At 37.7% G+C, this 21,183-nt stretch overlaps 1 protein-coding gene across 3 annotated transcripts in view; it reads right to left on the bottom strand.

The window, feature by feature from the left end:
• Oct-TyrR (Octopamine-Tyramine receptor) overlaps positions 1 to 21,183 on the bottom strand; it is a 97,476-nt gene that overhangs the window by 9,343 nt on the left and 66,950 nt on the right. For 2 of the 3 annotated variants that reach the window (XM_032434727.2, XM_032434726.2), the window contains one exon: positions 13,867 to 13,925. The exons of the other annotated variant lie outside the window; for it this stretch is intronic. The gene's annotated coding sequence lies outside the window, so the exon portion shown is untranslated. The remainder of the gene's footprint in view (positions 1 to 13,866; positions 13,926 to 21,183) is intronic. 3 annotated transcript variants of the gene reach the window in all.

Here is a 21,183-nt window from a genome sequence, read left to right as displayed (position 1 = left end):
CATAGTCATGTGTAAAATTTTCCTGACTGCAACTTTTCCCACTGACACAATGCATCCGATTGATGTGTCAGCAGTGTAGCAATTGCCAAAAGGTTTTTCATATGTAAATTGCGGAACAAATCCAAGTTGAATGGATCTGGAGTTCAATTTTTCGATTCTCTCACTTTCTCTTTACACACGCTGAGATTAATCTTTCTATCTGCCTTTTAACCTGGTCTCCCAACCTCGCCAAGTAAGGATATATATATGCTTATAATAATCTCCATCTTTGTAATTGAATATTCTAATAAAAAATATTTATTTGTACTCATTTCGCCCTTTTTCCTTAAAAAAAGTTGGCCAATTTGTACAATTGGCAAAATAGCTCAAAGGCAAGCAATTTAAGTCCAAAATACCAACTAATCGCTGGCAAATTTGCCCCTTGAGCTGACGTCAATCAATTCTTTTCCCATGTTCAATGTGTCAGCAATTTGCATTTGCAGTCCTGCAAAAGCATTGGCCTTTAATGCGGGCCAAGCTATTCAAAAATTGATGCACTCTGTGCACAATCGCAGCAATGACAGACAGTTCGTCAGTCAGTTAGAGACGAGAGCAAGACTGATATGGAGTAGGTGAGACGGATATAGCGTGGAAGAGAGAGAGAGAGTGTGAGACACATGAATGGACAGTTAGCCGGTAGACTAGGGGTGTGCATACCTGTCACATTGACGACGACTACGAGCAATGGATAAACATGGAAATCATTGGCAAGGAAGGCAAACCAGGCATGTTAACTACTGGCTAACAGAACTACACACACACACACACACACACACACACACACTCGCAAACAGATCCGCCCTCATCTGTCAGTCAAAAACTGCACTCGAATGCACATTTTTGCGTTTGTAATATGCATTTTACATTGATCTGAGCATATCGAACATTGTTGCAGACTCCCGAGCAACGCATTTGCCAAGAATGTTTTGCTTCGATATCGAGAAATGCGCTTGGCAGGCATCCAATACGGAATTTGTGGCCACATAATTTCAAAAAATTATATATTCCAATATGTGTATTCAGTTAACTGTGGAGTCTCGTACTACACAGTTGATGTTCCTTGAATTCGAAGAACTTAATTGGGTTCTTAAAAGTCTTTTCTATATAAGACTCAACAAGTCTTAAAAACGGTTTTACAAAAAAAGCCAAACAAAAATAATTGTTTTTAAGCTGGTCAATTTATAACGACCAACAAGATATTTACCAATGAGCAGGTTGTCTGCACGCTGTTTCAAGAACTTCCTAGTTGTATAATCATCAGACATTGCTTTCGACTCTAGAATTGCAAGCACTCATTCTCTGCAACCACATTTAAATTAGAAATATTGAAATACTCTTATTTAACTTTGTTTTTTACTTAAATATAAAATTATAAAATAATTTTGAAAACTTTTACTACAAACACTCAAGATAAGCTATTATTTTAAAACTCTTTTAATAATTCGATTCTTTTCAGTTCCATTCTTTACTTTTTGATTTGATTATGTTTTATATTACATCATATTTGGTGCAAATAATTAAAATCCTGTTCCCCTCATTTCCTCTTGTTTTCTCTTTTGCCATAATGTTTTCCACTCTACTCCTTTAAAACGACAATGAATCATGAAGATTTTTTCACATTTTTTTCATCCTTTTTTTTTTGCATATATTGCAGCTGCGTGGCCCACTGTAACACTTACGCAGTTCTTATCAATTTATTCTGCTGTTGTTGTCGGCTGCCGTCATAAGCAAATTTTCTATGCCACATCACATAGGGTCTCTCCCCTGTGTGTGTGTGTGTGGTGTATGCATACGTAATTGCAATCCTGCCAGCGACATGGAGAGATTTTTTTTCTGCTCAACCAACTATGAAGTAAGAATTATTGTTGTCGGGTCGATGTGTTTTATGTAATGCTGTTAAAATTCTGTGGTGGCTGCCAGCACTTGCGGCAAGAGCTAGTTGCAAAAATGAGCTGTGACGTCCGGGCTAATGTGGCGTATGCGTAATTTGTAATTTGCCGCTGCTAATTTAATGGCTCCTTGCGACTAGCTCACGTCCCATTCAATTAATAAAAACACAAAAAAATCAAGAGATTCAGCTGTGGCATCTTGACTGGTTGGCCGCTGTTAACATATGCATTTGAGGCAATCCATTGTTTGTTTTGACTGCCAGCGTGTGGTTGGTTCAACAGAATCAATTTGCCAGAAACTAATTAAGGGTTGTGCAAGGATCTGGGTGTGTGTGTGTGTAAGGATTGCCAGCAATTTGCTAAAAGCTAAATGGCCAGTTCTACAACTTAATGCCAGATACTCGATACGTATGGGTCAACATGCACAATTATATTTCTCTGGCTTTGGATTTTTTTTCGTCTTTTTTTTTTTTTTTTGTTTCTCTATTGGCAATTGAACTTTTAGCAAAGCTAAACTGCCTCAAACTGTGTGTGTTTGCATTTGTTTGTTTGTCTTTTGTACATGTTTTGAATTGATTGATTTGATTTGATTGATTTGCTTTGCTCTCTGTTAGTTTTCCCTGGTGCCCGCTCCACATCTCCAGATCTCTATCTGTCAGCCATTTGGCACTTTTACTTTTTTCTCTTTTTTTTTGTTGTTGTTTTACAAAAGCTAACAAAAAGCGTGCGGAACAACGAATCGGAGTGTGTGGGCCTCTGATTTTTGTCGTTTTTGTACGATATGCGAAAAGTTTTTAAATTGTAATGCAATTGTTTTTTTTTTGTTGTTTTTGCTATTTGTTCTGCTCGCTCGGAATCGTTTGGTGAATGGTCATCGAATTTTCAATTGCTTTGTGGGATTGCGTGTAAAGTTTTTGTGCGGTTTAATTCAACAAGGAGCTGAATAATAAATATAACCATTTTGCTATAGACCAGTCAGTATTTCCAATGCAAATGAATTTGCGGTAAACAATTAAAACAAAATTTCATAAATTGAAATGAAAATCATTTTCATATAACAATATTTGCGAAATATCCAACTTAATTACAATTTAAAACTAATGCATATTTTAACCCATGCCCCATGCACTTATTACGAGTTTAATAAGCTCGATAGAAATCGATTCAATTATAGTAAATATTATTTAAGTGCATAACTGGAAATATATATTCAATAGCTGATACTGCCGAATGAATATTTGATCGTAAGATATTCTACTGAGTTATGTTAAATGTTTTCAATTAACTATTAACTGAGCCTGATATATAATTTATCCATGGTTAACAATTATTTAATTTAAAGCGTATCTTATCTGTCAAATATTTTTGACTCAGACGCAGTTCTTTACAGACTTCTGGCCCATTTAAAAATTAGATAATTATGCTTGGCCAAGGCAGTGAAACCTTTTATGTTCAACTCAATTGGTTGAATATTACGCATTATTATGGCTTAAGTTCGAGGAATTGATCTGAATGTGGCTGGGCGAGTCTCTGTGCTGTGTACGTGCTGAAAGTTTGATTGAAATGGGATTGCTTTGTGTATGCTCTGAAGTAGTGAGCGGGTCATAAAAACTAAGATGGCAACAGGGCTTGGATCTAGGCGAGTTTATCCTATTGCTTACTGTCAAGTTGTTGGCCAGTCTGGCGCCCGATACGTGGCCCATGATTGCAATTGCGTAACACAGACGTTCAATAAAATCACAATAAAGTCCAACTGTTTATGGAGCTTTCTTCGTTTGTGTGCAGTCGATTATATGTTTATTTTGATTGTGGCAAATCTAGCATGAAAATCAGCTAAATTAACGTTCAAGTTCCAGTTGTTTCAGCACTAAATTGTGTCCATTTTTATTATTTTATTTTTGGTTTGTTTTTCTTTTGTCTCATTTATAAATGCAACGAAATCAAATGCAGTTCGTGCCAAAAGGCGCAAATCTAGCTTTGAATTCATTGCCTGTGCTTGAAGTCCTTTCCATCTTGATGTTGCCCATCAATATGAGGACAAAGCAGCGGAAGGCAAAAGGCAGCGTTGACTCCACGTATTTGTCAGCTACACAATTCCCCAAATGATGGTCGAGCTGAGCAACTAAAACGGCAAATCTAGCTGTTTTTGGAGCAGGAACAGGAATGGTAGCGGAATGGAGCTCCTGCTACGTGCTGGGCTGTGCTGTTGCTCGCATTGGCTTTGGCCAAAATTTACTTGCTCGCATTTATAACATGCAATTTGGTGGCAGTTTCTGCTCCTTTTATAGCCAAAAAATAAACGAAATTTTTGGCAATGCGTTCGTTGTCTGTGTTGTTAGAGCGAACTTTCTGCTAAGCCAAAGTTCAACTATTTAAATAGTTAGCGATGAGCCAAAACTAAAAGGTTTAAATCAAAATTAAACAAAAATCAATTTGCTAAATAATCACGCTAAAGTTTGACTGTTTACAAATTGTTCAGTGTTTCTGATAAGTAGGATAAGGGATTTACAAAATGCAATTATCTATTAACGTATTTTTAAAGTTTTAAAGTTAAGCTATATATTATATACTTAAATATATTTTCAAATGGACGTGGAGTGCGAGACAGAATTAAGTTTTTCACGGGGGGGTATTGGGTAAATTCAAACATAAAAATGCATGCTGTTTAGCACGCTTTACTTTTTACTTTGGTTGACGCTTGTAATTCTCAACAAGTTGGCAAAGTCAGCTTATAATATAATCGGAGGGTCTTTGATTAAGCTTTACAGGTTGCCGCATTATTTTGGTGGTTATGCCTTCTATGCTACTTTGCTATTCTTCTCATGGCAATATCACTTAAGTTTTTGCATATATAAAATTCTTTGAGAATATTCAAATACATACACCCATCTAAATCTAATTGCCTCGCAAGCCCAGCTAATTTGTCTCGTTGACCTTGCGTGGGTGTGTTTGTGGAGAGCACAAAGCTAATATATCTTACGATCTGACAGCTGTCACAAATGATTAGTTTTAGTTATTGCGCTGGCCGCTGTCAATGTTATCTGACAATTGATTAAGCGCTCAAACCGACTCTCCACTAAGCATATCCACTTTGCTCTAACTAAAACTATCTGGCATGTCGAGTGGATTCGAGGAAATCCTGCATAACTGAACGATATTATCACAGATACTGTTGTTATATATAACAATTCATTAGATAAATACATGTTTTAGGGCTTCTTTGAATACATACGATTCAGTTGAATTTCACTTTCGATTTGCAATGTGTGTTCTGTTTGCTTATGGAACACCGTAGCTATCCGCGTTTTGCAGAGCCGAACAGCCCATTTATCTATACTATTTTTACAGCCATATTTTTTACTCTGCTAGCCATGGCATATAAATCATATTTGGCAGCCACTTGACGCGTGAGAAATGCGCAGCCAGCCCCGGGCACTCACCATTAGCACTTCGACGACAAGGGCAAGGGGTTGAGGTTGGGGTCCGCATTATGGAGGGTCGGCATTTGTTGATTTGGTTTTGGTTTTGGTTTAGTTAGCACGGCTAGCTTACTTTATTTTTGCGAAAATTCACACAGCTGGGCTGTCCGGCTGAATTAGCATATATCCGCAGCATTGCATGATGCGAACAGATACGCGGCACTCACAAATCACCAGACATGTTTCACACTCTGTGAGATACTCTGCAAGCAATCAATTTGTATGCATCAAATGCAAATGCAATGCATATTACACAATCATTGCAGCACCAGTTGCGGTTTATTGTTCCTGAGTTCCACGAACCCTTTGGATGTCAACAGCAAAAGCTTTTATATTAGATAATTTATAGATCAGGTTCCATACTTTTTATATAGAGCAATGCAGTCTGTATTCTGGATAGAGATTACATTATGATTCAACTGAGCGAATGCAATATTCTCGCACTAGTTCTGCGTCTGCCGTGTGCCAAAAACTGTTTGTTAAGACAATTTACATTGGCACCTGGTAAAATACGTTTTTTACAAATCCCAAACAAATTCAGACCGAGTATAGTTGACTTTGGAATGCACTGCTAAGCGAGTTAATAAAAATATAAATATATACCATACAAATTTTTAGATTTTAACAATAATAAAATAAATAATAATATTAATAATAATAATAATAATAATAATAATAATAATGATAATAACAATAAAAATATACATAATAAAAATAAAATTAATGCTTGTTCAAATACTTTTTAATAATAATTAATATTTAATGAATAATATTAAACATTTTCATGAATACACGAAGATTTATAGAGTTTTCTTTAATTGAGGTCAAGTGTCCAAATTTACATACAAAATGCGTTTTACCTAAGAGGGCAGTCTTGAAAATGATCTTTAGATCAAATAAAAATGTATAAATACAATTGTTTTGCTCTTCTGGGAACTTGATATTATCAAACACAAGATACGAACTCATCGTAATTTTTTATTTTACTCAAAGCTTGTATTTTTTAAAGTAAAATATTTGTTGCACAAAGCGACTTTGTAAAAATATCTTTGATTTAGTAATTATTGATAGGTTTCGTAAACATCAAAATGTATTTATAAAATCATGTTTGAGCGTGCTCCACTTGATTAGTTGTCTATCGGCCGGCCGAACTGACCCGATCGAGCAAAAACACAGGTGATACGCGGCCCATTCATAGAATTGGTACACGCGCGAGTTCCAAAAAGGCACAGCCACAAACATACATATTTTTAAAAATATTTTCGTACGATTTTCACTTTTTGTTTCTTCTTTTATTTGTCTACTGGACAGGGGTGCAGAGGCAGGTGGATCTCTCTAGCTGATTCGAGTAGACGCTTATTTAGTACATCTGTGTGGCCCAAACAGTTGTCTGTATATTTAGCGTAATGTTTCTCTATATTTTTCAGTTGTTTAAATGGGCCGGCTGCCTTTGTTTTTTCCGTATTTTTTCTCGCCGACAGTTGAAGAAAGAAACAAAAAAAAAAAGCAAAAAATTTACAAATCCATAAATAACTGCTTCGATTTTTAGCTATAAGTTTTCGGCATTGGGCCAATGCGAGCTGGTGTCGACAACTTTATGAGCTAAACTGCTGTTCCTCTTGATATTGAGCTAGGTAGGGGCGGGGGCTGGATGACGCCTTCGGCTCAAGTGTTTCGACGCAATCATCGCGTTTGGGGTCGGCAGCAAATTTTTGATAAATTCCACAAATATTGACAATGTGCATGCCAAAATACAAAATAAATCATAGTCGTTTTCGCTTCTCTTCAGTATTTATTTACATGCCGGAAGAACACCAAGCAAATACGACAACAGCAGCAGAAACAACAACAACAACAACAACAGTTGCTGTGCGTGTCTCCCCATTGGCAACGTGGCCAACAACGATGAACGTCATCGACAGCTCGTTTTTTTTTTTTTTACGTGTGCGTGGGCGTGTTTGGTGTATTGAGTTCTACTTGGCTGCCCGACTACTTGTTAGTATATTATGAATATTGAAATGAAATTTGTTTTCGGCATAGCAACGATTTGCGCTCTGCTCGATAATTTGCCCCATGCTTCCCTTTAATCTTAAGTGGGTTCATAGCTTTTATTTTTAGCACACATTCGAAATACCACAATTATTTGCCACCCGCTTCCTTTATTTTTTTTCAATTCACAAAATCAGAAGCGACAGAGTCGCACGCTTTCTAACGCTCACTAATTCTCTTAAGCTCTATTAAATATTGCCCTTCTATGCAATTTTCAAATACATCGTAAAGTTTTTGTTTGATATATCCATTATATTTATTATCGAAGAGACAATAAATTACATGTACCCAGGACGAACGAGCGTATAGCATCATTTTATAATACCCTTTTTAGCTATTTCCTTTTCCTTGGCACAGGGTAATTTATAAGGCATCAATTTAAAGGTCTGAATTTTATGATACTTTCTATGACTCACTTTTGGGGTTTCCTTTCTGTCCGAATAACTTATGAAAAGCTATATAATTTGGCTTCCTAATTATAATGATGGCGCATTAATAAGTTTTGACATCATTTGTTAAGCATTGTGTGCATTCTTAGCTCTTCCGAACACTTATACCCACACAGCTTGGCCGGAATTGTGTGCCCTTGTCGTTGCCTGGGCTTCCTAATAGCATCAAATTGGCAGACAAGTTTAGCAAGGAGGAACTCGTTTGCTTATATGTACGCATTAGAAACTAAAACATTTCACATTTTCATAAGCCACACGCTTAGCTCGTTCGTCAATTTTATATGCCTTTTCGCTGAAATCAATGAGCCTTGAATGTTGCCAAAATTTTGTTGCTGGCATTGAAATAAGCTGAAAATGAAACGCAAAGCAACAAACTCAAAATTCATGTGAGTATCGTTCGGTGCACACAAAGCAAATTAGTTACGCCCAATTTGAGACTCATTGTCGGCAACAATCGAGTTGCTTATTGACTTGTGACTTGCTTATGATACAATTGAAATGCCGTCCAATTTTGATATATGCATAATGTAGGGGAGTATGCGGCTCTCGCAGTCCTCTCAACACTTCACAGTGGAGTCGAAAGCGGCTTTGCCAATTGATTTTCAGGGCGCACTTAACGCTACAACAGGCGCATAATGGGGCGTATACGCGATGAAATTAAATTAAAGGCGCGGGGCGAATGTCGACACAGAAAAGGCAAATGAAAAGCCAAAGAAAAAGGGATAAGGGATAAGGCAAAAAGCAAGAAGAAAGGAGCCAAAGCCATTCCCATTACATGCACACTGAAAGAAAATGTTTAACATAAACTTTAGAAAATCGTAAAAAAAAAAACATTTTTAATATAATTTTCTTGAGTACAGCAAATACAACGTGTAAAATATTAAATCTTAGTTTTAAGACAACATTTGTTCGCATTTTTAGAAAAAAGTATTCTGTATTCGGAAAGTCTTATAAGAAAAAGTATTCTGATATTTGAAAATTTATGAAAAAATCTATAAAGCTTAAGGCTTGTTTATATAAAAAAGGTGGCGAACCGCCATTGACTCGATGTCAAATATCTAAATTTATATCGATTTCAAGCTATATTTTTTCTGACTGTACTAATATATACCAAGAAAGTGGACAAGGCCAGCTGAGTTGTCCTGGGTTAGCTTTATTGCTGTGTTTAAAATATATAACCTTAGTGTCGGCTACAGCCGTTGAGAATACTGTGCACACAAACGGGATACAAACTGAGCACAGAACAATGAACTATAATTTATATGCCTCGAATTAATTTAACTCACGGCTACCAAACTTATCACCAGCTGCTTACAAATGAAACACGGCACAGGACACACACAGATACCGACTCGATTCGGGCTCTCAGTCTTGGTTTAAGAATCGAGCTCTGGCTTCCTTAGAGCACGATTGTGCCCAAAGAGCTTGTGCGTATCGCTTGTAACTGCGGCAAATGCAACTCTCATTGGTGTAGTTGCAATATTTAGCTAAAATATGCTACACTTTCACCATTTTGAGACAGCCGACTCCCTTGCTCCTACTACAACAGCCTGTATAATTTAATAAGGTTTGGCAAATGTATTGCTAGGCACAGAGCACACACAACACACACAAGTTGCCTGGCTTGTGCCTTGTGTGCCGTGTGCCTGCCTCTTATTGTTGCACGTTTTGTAGTTTTCGACAGGTGGGCTGGGCCATATAATTTCATTATACCCTGGAAGAGGGTATAATAGCAGTCTCGTAAACTTTGTAATAGCCTGCAAAGGGCACAGTCTAAATATTGTTGCTCTGCTACATGGTCTCTGATGTCTATGGTCTTTCTTTTCATGTTCTCAGCTTCAGCAGCAAAATGTTATTATATATCCTTCATAGAACTTGTTTTGCATATTGTATTATTGTTTCTGAAATTCAAATTCAAATTTTCCAAAAAAAAATATATAATTCGAATTTTATGATAATTTTTCTTAAATTAAATTTACACAACGCGAACTGGACTGGAATTTGTGTTTGAGAGGGAGAAAATGAGTTTAGTTTTTGTTGTCTTTTGCAGAAAATTAAAAGAAAATCTTTTTCTAAATACTTAAGCCGTATCAATTTGATAGTGTATGCGCAGTTCGTGTTGCAATAGCAATTTGTTATTTTTGTTAAAATTGGCCTTCAAGCATTTGTCGGTCGTCTGGTGTATAAACTTATATTTCATTTGTGCGGCTAATGCAATACGTTTGTGCCTTATAAATTACTTAGTAGCGTTAAAGTGCTGAAATGTTTTGTCGGTTAGTTGTGCTGGCATTTGACTTCCTAGACCGGTTCATAAATTTCAATTTATCTTTAGACTTTCCTTTCTTTATTTATTTCCAGATGTTGACAAGTAACATTAAGCCCGAGGCCCGACGCCCGAGGCCCCTTTTCACCAGGCAGGCAACCCTTTGCACCCCTTCTCCAATATAAGCTTAATGGAATGTGTGCAAGGCACAGGGAAAAAAGGTTGCAAACAACTACAGCCACAACGGAGAGTTTAAAAGGCTTTCTCCCCCTTTCTTATTTCTTTTTCTTGACACTCAAAGTAGTGCAACATTTTATGACAGACCTTTTGCAGTTTCGTCTGACGACTCAAGGCCAGGCAAGGGATTTGTGCTCAAGGATAATTTCTTTAAGAGCTTCAGACTGACGACACAACTTTATTGGGGGGAATTAAGGTGTTAAACTCTCAACGAGGGATAGAGTGAAGCATGCAAATGCTCTTATATATTCTCTGTGAGCTTTACACAAATTTAAATTAAATATTTCAGTATCTATGATTAGTAGCAAAGGAACTGCAATAATTCTTTGAAATATATAAGATAAAAACCCATTTTAATTAAAACCTACTTTAAAGCTTAAAGATTATAGCTTTGCATATAATTGATAGCTTTTCTTTGAGGACATCAATTACAAACTCGTTTTATGGCACAGCTTAAATTTTAACTTTCACTCTTTTTTCAAACTATCGAAACAGGCAACTTAATCAATTTAGGCAGCATAACACCATCCCACAGGCTTTTGTTTCGGCGTTCACGCTCCTCCCCCTTTTTGCTACACAGCATTGTTCCATTCAAGAAGTTTTCATTTAAGTTGGACACGCCCAGTTTTTCCACCTACAGCCAGATAGAGCCGGATAGAAAGCTCCAAGCAAGTGCATGAAAAGTTCAACACTAGACAACAAGCAACAAAAAATAAAAAACAAGAGCAAAGGCTGTAAAGGTACAAAAAAGTTGTACTCATTAGCATGCGGCTGCTGCCTGGAGTATGTCTGCCGTGTGCTCCTGCTTGGATGTCCTGGTTGCAAGAGATGCTTATGCGTGAGCTACTTTCAACAGCAGACGCCAGCAGCCATTCTGCCTGCACTCATTTGGATCTTGTGGGCGTTGGCCTAATCTGGAAACCCAAGCCAAAAACGAAAAGTTTTGCTAGCCAACTCAGACCCTCGAGATGTCGTCTGTGGTTTGTGTGTGCGTCCGACGCTCTGTCAAAAACTGTCTGCATCACTGAAAGCGAAAACCGATGGGCAACCCAACTAAAACCAAATCCAAACTTAGCCCAACTCCCAGGCCCAAACCCAAACCCAAGTCCCAGCCAAGCCGCACTTGCTAGTCGAGCTGAGTGCAATTCACATGCATAGTTTTTCGAGTGCAATTAAGTGAAATTTGTATTAGTTGTGTGTGGGTGCTGCTGTCAGGATGTAAGGATATAAGGATGTGAGCTTGAGAGCTGCTGAGGAACATGTGCCAAGCGGCGAAAAGTATTAGCTAAAGGACGACACGAGCTGTAGATAGGACTAAAACAAACTTGGACACGTTGCATTGGGCAACCATGTAAGCCACGTGGCATGTAGGTGGAAAAGTAAAAAGGGCAGGGGAAAGAAGAAAGGGCCTCTCCGAAAGTTGTCGTTTGCTTCTCTGATAATGTGGCTAACATGTAACACGCGCTCGCATACAGAGCATGTCATTAAAAGTTGTCCCCCCCCTCAACCGCAACGCCCACCGCAGCGCACTTTCCACAAGCGGAGGACAACTAATTCTTTGACAATAACTTTTTGGTTTGTTACAAGCGGCCAAATAGTTGCCGAACCTAAAACTTGAAAAGGTTATTGGCTTTCTGGTATTGATATAACTGGTTCTTGATCAATACCAAAAACTTGGAACGTTGGAAATAAAGGAATATGCAACAAAGGAATTATAAACAATAGAGCATATAGCGTACCCAACTTACCGGTATTTGTACTTTTAGTTCTTGATAACTGGATGATATACTAAGAATTTGGTTTCAGGTTTTCTGGTATTAATGTCAGCCATTCTTGACAACCTTATATAAAATTACACTTATAATTCAAGGAAACTGAAATGCTGGAATTGAAAAAAGCTAACTATGGAATAATTAAAATTGAATTGTGAAAATGAATTGTGCATAGCTATATAGTATTGATTAGATTCTTGACAATTTTATAATGAATAAAATTTCTAATTCAGAGAAACTGAAAAGCGGGAAATATATGATGTAGACTATACCGTGACTTCCTGGTATTAATAGTGAGGATTTTTTGCCATTTAATAAAAAATTAAATTTTTTATTTAATGCAACTAAAATCATGGAAATAATTAGAGATTCTTAGCAACTTATTAAATATAACATTTTTAATATAAAAAAATTGAAAATCCTGAAAGTAAAAGAAGAATACCCTCTCTACTCTCTTTTTCTTATTCAAAGCAATTTAAAAAAAAGGACATGATTGTTTCTAAGAAACGAAATAAAAGAGCACTTAAATGAGAAACAAATGGTGAGAATGATGTCTAGGATTTCCAGCTATTGATGTTACTGGCCCTAGACAACTGTATCAAATACCAACTTTAGAATATGGAACATGAGTTTGAAATAAAGAAGTATATACAAAATCATAATACGGGACATTGTAGTTTACAACAAGGACAACTAAAAACTATAGACAGGGATGATTGAAAAAGTGTAATATGGCATACAAAACTATTTATTTATTCATGTGTACCAAACTTTCCGGTGCTACAAGTATGGCTCACAATTCCTAAAAGGAATGTAAGGCCCAAAGAACTGGTCATGAAAATTCAACAATAAAGTTTAAATTTAAAGCATTTCAAGTAAAGAACAAACACTTGAAAACTTTTGAATTTAAAACACATCGAACAGACACGCGCCAACTTGCTGCTAAGCATTTTAAAATGTATTAAAAAGTATATTTTATGATCTTGTTTCACCAATTTTTTAGATCATCAGCTTAAGTGTGGCATTTTTGAATGATTGGTATTTCATATGTCATTTGGCACAGCCAGAAATGTCCTTCAAGTTGACAAAAGCCGTCCGCAAACGGCAGCCGCAATATATATTTACTTTAAAGCAGACACACACACAGACAATAAAGTTTACAACATTGGGCCATCACATAAGGAGGACAGAGAAGGAAACAGGCCAAGACAAAATTACGTGAAATTATGTTTGCACAAGGGGGTTGGGCCAATGCCGTCCGTGTCCAGGGTGTGCACACAGGATCCCGACCTGCTCCGGTGTATCCAATTCCATTAAAATCAATTTGTCTATTTATTTAACCGATAATCTGCTGAAGCGGTTGGCTGTAAAATTTCGCACCCCAGTGCTGGGAATTGTGCACGACAGGATATAAAGGAGGGTCTACACCTCAAAGACCTCTAATTTGTCAACATCAGGCGGCGAATGGGCAGCACTGGACAGGTAAAATGTTTTAATTTGACCAAAGTCTCGCCTGCCCAGTGCCGATTTATTATGGTCAGTACGTTTGGGTCCAACGTATGTCGTTTTCTTGATGGCAGTCAACAGCCATCATTGGGAATATATAAATATATGCATCAGGAGATAGCCCGTGCCTAGGTCTGCATTTCCTAAACATATGTTCTTATATCTATGTAAATATGTACTTACCTGAACATTCACATACGCACACAGAACTATTTTATTGCCATCTATTTGCTGGAGACAGACTTCAATATATCCACATCAATGACATAAAATAAGAAGTAGAGAGTTAGTTAAATCAAGAACAAAAAAAAAAAAAAACAGAAAAATGAAAAAAGAGATAGAGTGCGAGGGATAGATAGAGAGACAACAGTATGAGCTGAGTTGAAGTTTATTAAGTTGCCAACACAACTTTTTAATATAATACTTTCAATCAAACCATGAAATCCTGCCAGCCTTACTTGAATTCATGAGAATCGCAGAGTGAGGCAATATTTATGAAAATTCCTTTGTTTTTTGCATGTAACGTAGTAGAAAGTAATTTCGTTCTGCCTTTCGTTGTCAAAGTTTTAATCTTGTAATTTTGAATGGTTTTAATAAATACAGAGTGTAACATATTACATTTGTGTACATCCCTCCAGGTAACTTGTCGCTTTTTTACGACACTATTAACATCATGTTGTATGTGATTTACGGTTAGCGGTCAATAAGCATTATGGCCCTTGCCCTTTGAGCCATTTTTCCCTGATGATTTTGTTTGTTGTTTTATAGTATTTTTATGGTCAGCCATCAAAATAGGCGGAGGCGACCTCGCACGCTGCAAAGTAGGCTACAAAAAATGCTTGTAAAAGCCATTAACGAAGAGTCAAGTGAAAATGGCCAACAACAGCTGCTTTGTTGATTTTGACATATGAGAATGATAATGTTAGCTGGCCTTAATTGTACCAGACACAACATCACATCCGCCTTTATTTTAATATACTCTTCAGGCTTGGTTAGATGGGGTGTATTTGATTGCGCAGGGTTTTTGACATGTGCAAAAAAAATCAGTTTAAGTTCGTTAAGTTCAATTTTGCTTTTGATTTTATTAGATCTTCGTTTTCAACCCATTTAAAATAATTTTACGAACTTAATTTTTAGCTATGTTCAGCTTTGGAAACTAAATTTTGCTCTAATCGATTGAACGGAAAGCTTACAAAATTGTAGAAAAATTATTCTTTTAAACATTGTCAGAAAAATGACATGCACAGTAAATTATTTAGAAATTATCAGATTAAAAGACTTGCTAGTCGAATGTAGAGTGTTTTTCAATGTTAATAATTTAGTTGTTTATTTTTTAGGGATTTCATGTTCTTTGTTTAATGGGCTAAACGCGTTTGCTCACTTAGCAGTGCGTTTAGCCTGCTGCTCGGTTTTTTCTAGCAGAGAAAGCCACCACCCCAATCTGCGGTACATCAATCAAATGCCTCCACAGCACTTAACAGCCACAGGAGCCGACTGACTGCTGGGCAGCATCTGGACAGCACAGTTGGCACTGGGTTCTGCTTCAGTGCTTAAGTGTGCTGAGTTGACAGTTTTCTGCATTATTTTTATTCTCTTTCTATGCTGGCCTGGGACGCGGTCACTTGAAGCGCAAATAATTGAAATTAATAAATTGAATTTAATTGAAAAGCGTTGGACAACTTAGGCACTTAAAGGCAGCAGCCAGCCAGCCAGTCATCTAGCCAGGCTCGAGAGTCAATGAGTTGTGCTCTCAGCTGGGCCTTAGTTTGTTCGCAATGGTTGCCTGGAAAGCAAAGCAGCCGCCGGGCTGTCTGCATTTGGCTGGCATGGCCGACGTCGCCTTTCAATTTCAATTTCCGCTGCACTTTGCATAAATCTTTTATCGTTTGAAAGATGGCAACAACTTGGCAAGGTTTTTGGTTGGGCTTGTGGGTCCGTTTTGTGCAAACATTGCGACGGTCTGCGAAAGCTAATCGTCAGCTGTGCACCATTCATTCAGTGAGCACGCAGACCATTTGAATTACAATACGCTTGGTCGAAACTTCCTGCAGCTGCAGGTTGAGTTAAATATTTTTTGGGTAGCAGCCTTGTCGAGTGCATTTGTTGCATCCCGTTTACCGTTTGCTGTTTCTTTTCATTACGTTTTGCTTGAGAATTATGCGAGCAAACAAGAAAGCAACAGCAGCAGCAGCAGCAGCAACAACTCGACGACTAACAAGATTTTCGACTCCCTGGCCAACATGACGTATACGCAAGTTTTTGCTTCATGAAACTTTCTAAACCAAAAATTGTTTGGTTAAATTTAATTTATGGACTTGCAAACGCAAAAATACAAAACTACTTTAGCATCAACGGCACTCGAGTGTAAACCACAAGTCGTACAACATGCCGTATGTGTAATCCCAGCATGTTTGTGTGTGTATGCTTGACATTTATGAAAAGTTACTTTTGGCCTGATTAGGCCATGTGCATGAACCACTGGCTGAGTCATTGATCTAGAACGCTTTGGCCAACAGCCTGCCTCCCTTTTTGCAACAATAAACAGAACAATTAGGGCAACCTATCAGTCAAGGCATTAAAATCATTTATCAAATAGACAAAGCGATTTCAAAGTCAGTTAATTTCCAGCTTTTAAGCTAATGCTTAACAAAAACATTTAATTTAAGGGTTTGTAGGGAAATAAAAAATAAATTAAACTTAGCTTCTATTAAAAATATTATGTTTCAATTATATAATTTATTTCTTTAACAAAGCTAATCATTTTTTAACAACTCAACATGCCATTAAATAAATTCTTTATTGAGAGATATTTACCAAAATTGTTCAATATCATTTTCTGGCCACTTGACAGCTCATAAGCTGCACGTTGATGTTGCCAAATGGCAACTCCGAAAATAAATAAATATATATAAAGCAGCATTATCAGCAGGCGCTGTTCAAGGAGGCTGTCAGCAGCTTGACGGCTTAATTATAACATTTTTTGTTGAAGCGGGCTTTTTACTCTTTATTAATCGTTCAACGTTATGAGAGCCAGAGCACGAGGGCATGGCTTTAGATTGAGAGCTGCTACATTATGGCTTCAGTTTGTATCAAGGGAGTTTGTCTATTTGTTTGTTAAGTTGAAGGCGTTTTTGATTAATTGACGGGGCCGCGAGGCAAGTGATTTATTGGGTGTTCTCACCTGTCGTCCGTTTTCTTTTTTGTTGAGAATATAACATAAATATACATATAAGCAATTGATGGCCTCAACTTTATCATAATACCCCCAAGTTCTTCTCGTAAGTATATTTTTGTGTGGTGCGCGCGTGTGTGTATGAGTGTGTGTGCTATAGGCTTACCAAACCAGTTAGTCAAAGTGGCAGGGAAAGCCTTTCGCAGCAAATTTTACAGCCAGACAAAGTTTGCACGGCGAACGGCAAAGTTTTTACAAATTCCAAATTGGCGGTCGTTGTCTCAGCTGTTATTTTTAGATAACACCCAAAGCATACTCTGCGCCCTGACTAAATCCCATCCGGCCATAAGCCTTTAAGTCAAATCAAATATCCAAATATGTGCGGCTGCAGTCGTTAGCTCATAACTCCCGTTTCTTGTTTGGCAACTTTGTCGAAAGTTTGAAGTGTGTGAATTCCAGAACATCATTTACACACATTTTGCAAATTTCATCAAGGTATTGCATAGCTTGGACAATTTTCATAGTTCGTTGCATTCAATTTAACGAAAGTTTCTAATTAAAAAAGTTCTTTTGTAGCTCTGTAGAGCAAAACGTTTTCACAAGTACGCACTTTTGGCTAATTAACGCTGGCAAACGGACAACATATCTGTGCCTTAAATATATATATATAACCAAATGTCCTTAAGCCAAGTGTACAACTGGCGAGCAAAGGATGTATCAAACAGTCAGTAGGCCTCTGGAGTGCGCTCAATGACTGTCATTGAGCACTTGTTTGCCTAGCAATTACAGAAGCACTTCCACTGACGCTTGAATTATAAGTGCCTACTTTTTGCTTTCTTGCCTGTGTTTAGATACTTTTAAAGGTATATTTGGAGAGAGCGAGCATTTATGCATAAAACGAAATTTTACGAAAGTCCAAATTGGAATAACCCCCTCACCCGTAACTCACTTTCTGTTTGCTTACGCAATTTGGTTAGAGTTAGAGCTGAGCATGGGGCGTGCGTGTACCTGTGTGGGCTCGTGCATACCTCACGATGAGCATGATGTTTTTGAGGCTTCGATAGTAAACAAGTCAGAAAAATTGAATACGAATGAATAAAAACTGAGCCGTGTCTATTTCGTGCTCGTGCACCCGGCACGCGCCCATCTCTAAGTCTTAGTGGAAAAGTATTGCATTGCATATTCCAAGGCGTTGCCCGAGCCGTTGACACAAAATATGCGCGCTATTTGGCAAATGCTTGGGCACGCGATGCGTTTAAAGTGTCGGCAACTGACGTAGACAATTTCAGTGGGTCGGTTGTGTTGTGGGTGTTCGGTGGGTGGTGTCTGTATAGGTAGGCGCACACGCATGAATGCATTTTGACAGACAGCACTGTTATTTCGGCTGGGTGGACGTCGGGTGTGATGCGGATGTGATATGGTGGGGTGCGACAATTTTTGGGTTTCGACTCTCGTCTTTTGAACTCATAAAAACCTGAGTGAAAAACCTTTTCAAGTGTGTCGCATAAAAATGATGCTTTTCACTTTTCGTTCGTAATGTCACTTTACCAAAAATATAACGACAAAAAAAAATATATATATGTATAAGCGCAAACGTGCCATAAAAAAATTTGCTCAACATGCGATGAATGCTCCTGTCCTGGCGCGTGCGGACGACGGCTGCGTTCAAATGAGTCGCACATGAGGCTGCAATCAGAGTGAGTAGCAGGCGACCAAAAGGAGGAGCATTTCACTGGCATTGGTAAATTTACCTCCGAGGAGAAAACAAAAAGTTGGGGCTCCGCTGGCAAGCCTTCAAATGTAATTTTGTCAAATTTGCCAAGGCGCAAAGGTCTGAGGTACGAATTCAAGATATTCTGGGAAAATTCTTTGTCTCAATGAAGTTTGATTACAATTCGTGTGTACTTGAACATGATTGTCACATTATAATATTTCGACTCTAAATTTGAGTATAAGATATTCTGGGAATATTCCTGACCTACGTGAGTTATGAGTACATGTCGTGCGTACTTCAACATGCTTGTCACATTATGATTCTTCAAATAAAACAGTCTCGAATTTATTATTGACTAACAAATAGATGGTATTTTTGGCTAAACTAAATTTATAGCTTGTCAGGCTCCGCTTCAAACAAAACGCTGAACAGAATTTATGGCATGTATTTTGGTTTCATTCTCTTCCATTTAGCAGCTGATTGCCGCAACTTGAAGTTGTGATTGTCGTTTTATCTTTGGCGCATTCGATGGTGCATCCTTTACACGCCCCATCACTTAACCAAACGCTAACTGGGCGTGGCAACGTTGGCTGTTGCAACGTGCCGCGATAATCAGCGCATTTATATGCAACATCGAGCACACGCAGTGGCAGAGCCATCGCAGCTAACGGGCAGCAAGTAAGTATTAAAAATGGAACATAAATTAAATCATAAATTGCAGCAATTTCCGGTGAAAACTTTTGCGCGCTAGCAGACAGAAAAATGCTAGGAAATGGAAAGGGAAATTGTTTTCCAATAGCTGGCAAATAATTATTGTTGTGTGACAGACACTTGAACGGGCACAGCAGAGACAACGAGCATTCAATTACAAATCAACAATTGGCAAAACAAAACAGTTCCTTTAAGGTGAACTAAAGCTCAAGTATATAATGCAAATAGTATCTCTCAAATGGAATGAAGCCCCATAAAATAATTAATTTAAGCTATCCAATAAATTAAATTGATGATATGCAATTAATTGGCTACGTTTCTTTGCTAGAATAATCAATTAGATGTCACTTTCAGCTGGTGTCATTGTAATATTTATTATGTCTTAAAAAAGGCTAACTCAAGGAAATAATTAATTTGAGCGCAATCAAATCAAATAAAAGCCCATAAAATAATAAACTATAGCTATCAAGTAAATCAAATTGGATAATAAATTAAAATAATTTCAGCTAGTGTCACTGCAATACATGTGCCTTAAATAGAGCTGATGTCTAGAATGTCTCCCCTAAGTCGCAATCAAATCAAATTAAACTCTATAAAACAACACATTTTAGCTATCCAATAAATCAAATTGATTATTCAATTAATTGGCTACGCTTCTTGTCTATACTTTTGCTGTTGGAATAATCAATTAGATGTCAGTTTCAGCAAGTGTCATCGTAATATATGTCACTGTATGTGCATGTGTGTGGCTTTTGGATAGACAACACATGCTGTTCAGGACATTGAGTGACTGAACCCCTGACCCTATTGTATTTTATAAATATATATATATATATGGTATACTTATATATACTACAGCTAGGTGTCACTCGTTCGGTAAGTTGGCAACGTCATCGTAAAAAAGGGGCGAGCATAAATTCGCAGCACACGCCAATCCCCTACCCGAGCTCTCACAAGAACATGGCCATTGTATCCGCTTGTCCTGTGCGTTGTCCTTTTCACTTGAGTGTGTGTTGTGCTGTGCTGTGTTGTGTTGTTTTTTGTGTTTTTGTTTTTGAATGACACATGGCCCAACAACCGGAGCCGTAAACAGAGAACACTGTACAGCAAACTCTTCACAGCAGCAGCACATGAGCAATGATAGTTATAACTATGGCGCTTATAGTGCCGGCGTTGCACGGTTGCCCCTACAAGTTGTTGTCGTAGTTTTGGCTTTTTGTTTATATATGCCCTGGTACGTAAGTGACTTTCTGATTGCGGAAATTAGCTGGCTTCGAGATTTACTGGGCTTCCAGCTCTGGCCTCAGACCTGCTTCTCTAGCTAGTGTTTTCTTTTCATTTTTGATGGATATGCATGGAAATTGCTTGCTCAGCTGCGGCTGCTCCTTTTGCTGCCTTTGCTGCTGCTGATGAGCACTTTGGCCCGTTGCTGGTGTTGTTTGCGGTTAGACGATGATATTTATGTGCTCTTTGTGGTTATTAAAAGTGTCAGCATATCGTGCAAATAATGGCAAAAGTAACCTTTTGTTTTTATTATTTATACCCTGTTGTTCAATGGGCGGTTGAGTGTCTGCATTCAGTTCAGTGTTGGGATTCAATTTCTCTCGACTAGTCAACAATAATTTCGTGTCGCAGCTCGTTGCGGCTATAAATGTTTAACTTTAAGCTTAGTTATTTATTTATTTTGTTTTATATTCATTTGTATTTTGTTTCTTTCCATTCATTATTCTCTTTTTTGCTCTCACCTCTTGTCATACTCTTGAAGAGGGTATTGCGAAGTGTCTAAACTCTGCGTTAGCATCGAATTCTGTTAGAGCTATGCCCATTTGTTTGTTCATCTCTCTCTCTCTCTCTCTCTCTCTCTCTCTCTCTCTCTCTCTCTCTCTTTTTAAGCAAACTTATC

This window comes from Drosophila virilis, chromosome 3 (assembly GCF_030788295.1).
Source record: "Drosophila virilis strain 15010-1051.87 chromosome 3, Dvir_AGI_RSII-ME, whole genome shotgun sequence".
NCBI lineage: Eukaryota > Metazoa > Arthropoda > Insecta > Diptera > Drosophilidae > Drosophila > Drosophila virilis.
The sequence above is the reverse complement of the archived record's forward strand: the minus strand, read 5'-3'. Positions and strand labels throughout refer to the sequence as shown.